The following is a 6,010-nucleotide window of genomic DNA, read 5'->3' on the forward strand; positions in this document are numbered from 1 at the left end:
AATAAAAAAGATAATTTGGTGAAAAAAGATGCTTGTTATGATCATAACATCTAATGCGATGTTTAAAAATGGTGCATCAAACTTATAAAAACATAGTTACATGCAAATTCTGGTGTTTTGAATACCAAAGTAGGGAAAGAGGGATACAAATAAATAACATGCAATATGTAAATAACAAACACATGCAGAAGAAACACTTTTCCAAATAAAGGTTCTTCAATGTAAAAGTTATGAAATCAATACATACAGTATAATGTATGTTAGGACAGGGTAAATTTCTTCCACTGTCTTCTTGAACTCCAAGTGGCACAAAATAAAATGAATGAATTTAGGATTAAAGCAACCTTGTTCATCATTCAGTGAAGTTACATGCTACTGAATGAAAACATTGTTCTATAACAGCCTCATTAAGAAAATGCTTTGGGTTTTTGTGATTTTTTTTTAAGTGTAACATTTTGTAACATCATCTCTAGAGGTTTCACAGTCACCCCCAAAACGGTACAAACCTTATTTATTAAGTTTTTTAGTCTTTCTTAGTTTCCTTGGGTCTGGAAGAATTGATCATTTTTCTCCACAAAAGACTTATAGAAGATCTGCAGCATCTTGCTGCAAACACCCAGAACCTGATCTTGCTCTAGAAGTACAGTCTGCTCTGTGCTGTCTTGTAAACAGATTGACCGTTGCGTCTCCTGTCCAGTCTGTTGCCCAGGTGTGAACATAAAGGCCTTCATATTCCTCAACCATCTCCACTTCTTCTTCCATGATAGATGTAACGTCCTGTTCATACATTAAACAATGGTAAATGTTGGTAAATCCAGATCACCAGTTATATAACATGCCTGATATTTAAGGCATATAGTATACAGCACAGTCAAGTGACTGTTTTCTTCAGTTGTTATAAACATGCTGCACATATCAAATATGATTTAAATTTGCAAGCGCTTATAACAGCATCTGTAATTTAGCGACTTGAAATTGGACACCTGTCTCTTTAAAAACCCCTTGCTCTTTCTGAAGGAAGTCATCCCAACATGGCTCCTCTATCAATCCTTTAGCAGTGTTTTTACCAGCGTTGCACCGAGAAGTGGCTCGTTTAATAAGCTCAGCAGATGCAGCAGATCTGCAGATTAGCAAACGTTAGCAGCGTTTGCTAACTGCTGCTGGCTAGTCTGAAGGACCTGAGTGGGGGTTGATGAAAAGCTCAGAAAAGTCAATTTTACATAAAAGTGTCCATTTGGGAACAGTCCCAGAAAAGGAGGAATCAGGAAATTTCTGATCCTACCCATTTTTATAATCATAATCTTACTCTTCAGTGCACTGTTGTTATAAGTTTTATTATTTTTATTATTATTGTGAGCAGGTCCTCAATAACTGTTGAGGACCTGAACAAGAAAGGACTAACAACAACCAAAACATCTGCACCCTAAAGCACACGCTGTCCTTCATCGGGTCTTAAAGGGCATGAATATTTTTCAAACGCATTGTAAAATGGTGGATGGTCTCCCGTGGATATGTGACATGACAGTGATATCACCATAGCAACATAGGAATGCATTTTAGTCATTGCTTAACATGGAATGTGAAGGCGTCAGACTCGTTGACGTATTCACATATCTTAAAGGTACCTGACCGAAGTTAGCTTTTGGAAAGCATTTCAAAATGTTTCCGTCTGCCAGCTCGCTACAGGACAAGGCCCTGCTGAGGTCCGAGAAGAATGAGAAACTGCTCATGGAGGAAAACAAAAAATGTAAGAAGGAGATGGCACGTTTAGTCGAGAACAATCTGAAACTACAGAAAGAGTTAAGGTTGCTTAAAGATAAGCTAAAGGCGGAAGAGGCTTGCGAAAACAAAATAAAAGAGCTGCAGGAGACCATTTCAGACTTGCAGAGCAAACAAGAGGAACGGGTGAAAAATCTGAGCCGGATTCAGGAGGAGAACGTTGTTCTTCAGAGGGAAGTCAAGACACTCTGCAACAAAAATGCCATTCAGACAATCTGGCGAGAGCAGCAGGCGAAAGATCTGGAAGGTTTTGACAAGTTGAAGAAAGAAGCTAAATTGATGGCGTCAGACATAAGCCAGCTAATGAAGCAAAAGGACGATCTTGAAGAGAGCGAGCAGCAAAACCTAAATAAAATACGGGAACTTCAGAAGCTCCTACAGGAGGAGCAGACAAAGAGTAAGAACGCCGAGGAGGCATTAAGTACTGAAAGGCTTAATCGACAAAGTTTTTCTGTAAAGGACAAAGAGATATTGACGACTCTGAACGATAAAGTAGAAGGCTTACAGAGAGAAAGCAATGGACTTTTGAATGAACTGAATAAATCTAGAAACCAAGTGAAATCACTTAAAAAGGACACTGAGACATTGATGGCAGGGATTCAAAGAGAGAGCGCGAGAAATAAGGAGCTGTCAGAGTTACTCGAGGTGAAAACCTTGGAGAGTGACCAACTCCAGACAGAACTGCAGTCCAAAGATGAGCACTTGAGAGGCATGAAAGAAGAAGCCGTAAAAGCTCGGAATATCATCCATTGGATGGAGCTGGAATTACAGAAACTCTCACTTCAGTCTGAAAACGATCAGGAGAGAAACACGAAGGTGGTGTCGGCCATAAACGAGGAGGTCGAAGGGTTGAGGAAGGCAGTGAAAGAAAGGGAAGACAACGAAGCAAAGCTCTTGATGCAAATGTCAGCTCTCGAGGATCAGATCAAAGACGCCCAGGGCAAACTCTGCGACGTCGAGGGCAAACGCTGCGACGTCGAGGGCAAACTCTGCGACGTCCAGACGGAGCTCAGTGAGTCCGAAAGAGAAAATGCTTCGCTGAAGGAGGTCAACGAAGGCTTACATGGTGACATCAGAGCTCTTGAAGCACAGCTGGCAAACGCCAAATCTGAAAATCAGCTTTTACACAATCGGCTGGAGCAGATGAGGAAGCAAATGGAAGAGACAGAAGCGAATAACAAGAAGAAACTGTCTATGCTCGATAGAGAGCTGACTACGGTTAGAAACAGCCTGACAGGGACAGAAGAAGAAAGACAGGGGCTCACTAAAGACCTGGAGGAATGTCTGGACGCCGTTTTCAAGAGCAGCAGGAAACTAAACCAACTGCAGAGCCAAAACTCTGAGGCAGAAGAGAAGGCAAAGGAGCTGACCGAGGAAAACAACAATCTCCTTGAGGAGAACAAGAAACTTAAGTTGTTTAAGGCGTATTGGTTGTTTTTGTCCGAAACAATAATGAACGAAGTAAATGAATAAGATTCACTTTCTTCCGAAGCCATGTAAGGAAGCGCACGTTGCAACCTTTATGTCCACTACTGGAAAAAAAAAATAAAGCCTTAAGCACATCCATATATCATATCTGTTTATTATATCCATACATCCACACATATATACATGCGATTAATCGACGTATTGCAATAAGCCTCCATATATCGCAACAAATCAATTAATTTAACTGTACACAACATGCGCACACCAAAAGTCATGACACCATGTTTTGCTGAATGATAAATTGTTCCAGAAGTTATTGCGATAAATTATATTGTTTTACTTTTGCTCAATTTTAATTTCTAATGAACATTTAACACTGGAACTGGAAGATATTTTAAATACAATAAACAAAGCAACAAAAACGACAAAATAGAACAAATTATGAAGTCTCTGTAAACAAAATTGTCCTTAAAAAAAGGGGGCCAGAGGATAAATCATGCAGACGTAAAGATGCATATATATGGAGGCTTATTGCAATAAAACAACTAATCGCTTGATCGATTAAAACAAACTCAATAATTTCCATTTGTATGATTTATCGTTTTTCTCTTTTCTTTCTTACTGCCAAAAACTGGAAGGGAAAAGTTTTCCGTCTGACGCTTTGGTCTCAACTAAAACCTTTTTAAAAGACTTCATAATTCATTCTATTTGTTGTTTTTGTTGTTTTATTTAAAATGTCTTCTAGCTCCAGTGTTAAATGTTTGTTAGAATTTAAAGTTTACTAATCTTTGAGAAAGTGTTCTTGCATCATTATGCCATTATCGTTATGATTACTTGAAAAAGGTCTCAAAACAATAATATCATTTATCACAATAACTCCTGGGACAATTTATCGTTCAGCAAAATTTGATGTTGTGACTGGCCAGTGTATATGTATGCGTGTGCATGTTTGCAAATGTATATTTGTGTGTGTATTTATACACATTTATATGTACAGATCTGTATTTTTGTATATAAACTGACATTTTCTAATACAGATTTCAACACTGTACTGTTTTTACATTCTGTTGTTTTTTCATCTCTGTTATTCTTACTTGGTTCCGTCCATTTTCTGCAGGAACAGCTTAAATTTCCCACTTGTGAGACGAATATAGGATAATCTTATTTTATAAACTGCTAAACCATTATACCAACCTTTTTGTTCACTGTAAATAAGTCCAGGGCTGGATGCACAATATGTACATACATACATCCATGCTGCATATATGGGTGGGTGTTTCTGTTATATTTAATTAAACATACATACACATAATGTTGTGCAACAATAAGTTTAGCTCGGCTATGAATAGCTATTAATAAAATTAATTATTAACTCATGGTTCAGAGCTACCTTTCTTAAACTTAACTCAATAAAGTTAATTATTTCAAATGGCACCAAGTCCACCCACTTTAAAACCAATAACTTCTCCCTGACCATCAACAGTTCCTCAATCTGCTCCCAGCCTGCCTGATAAGGTTTGGGTATTAAATACAATATGAATTCATTTCAGCACTTATGTTCTCAAATTATACAATGACACTGAAAACTTTTCTCTGAAATAGTTTTCTAACAAAACTATTTTAACTTTCCAATTCAAATGCTTTAATCAAACAACTCACCAAGCTAGCAACACTTTACTAAGCTATTGTGACTAAACAAAAAAATGAATAATAAAAACTAATAAACTGCATAAAAGTAAATCGGTAACAAAAAAATCTAAGTAAAAATAGAAGAATCAATAAATGATACAGTGAAAAACGAACCTGTTGAAAAAAAAAAAGGCTTACTTTGACGAATAAGGGAAATTAGCCTGTTGCTAATTAAAATTAGCTTGTAGCAAAAATATGTTCTGATTTAGTCAGCACCAAAATATATAAGAATAAAATAAGGAAAAGGATGAGCTAGAGAAATTTTACAGGTCAGTGGGAATATGTAATTTGAAAAACAAAGTTTGTGTATTTAGGATAAGTGAAAAATAGCTTTTAATGAAGTAAGATTAGTTTAGTACTAAACCACCAGTTCACGATACAAAGCGGAAGATAAAAACAATTTCGATAAAGTAACGTTTTATTAAACAATTTGCTAGCTTAGTGAGCCCCTCCAGCACTGCATTCAGTCTCACGGTGGTCCTGAAATTAAGGTCTTGCCGACGTTCATATTCCTCTCTATGCTACAGCCTGAACCTCATTATCAATTATGCAAATTAGATGATTACGTCATATAGACGTTTCAAGCCACTTCTACAAAATCAGAATTATTAGAGCCTATCATATTTCAAATGAAAAATGTTTTTGTATTATAAAAAACACCCCCATATATTTTCTGAGTTGAAATAGAGACAAAAAATTAAGGAAAATCTTTCGTTTCTCGACGTGCCTGTACAATACTTTTTTTTTTTTTTTTGTCTTTACTTTTTATTTTTTAATTTTTCCCCCCCACCAGGGGGCCCTTTTTGTGGGCTCTAGTGTCCCTTTTGCCACAGTAGGCTGACGGGAAATGGGGAGGGAGAGGGGGGAAGACATGCGGCGGGTGTCGTCGGGTCCGGGAATCGAACCCGCGACGGCCGCGTCGAGGACTGTGGGCCTCCAAGCGTGGGGCGCGCTGCCCTCTACGCCACCGGAGCACGCCCTTCCTGTACAATACTGGCTTAACGCTCCTGACCAGCAATGGCGCCAACAACATGCCAGACGAACCGCGCTGTGACCAAACAGCGACGCTGAAATAAAAACTGTACGTAACGGTATAGCACGTAACAGAAAGGCA

This window comes from Gambusia affinis, linkage group LG03 (assembly GCF_019740435.1).
Source record: "Gambusia affinis linkage group LG03, SWU_Gaff_1.0, whole genome shotgun sequence".
NCBI classification, from domain to species: domain Eukaryota; kingdom Metazoa; phylum Chordata; class Actinopteri; order Cyprinodontiformes; family Poeciliidae; genus Gambusia; species Gambusia affinis.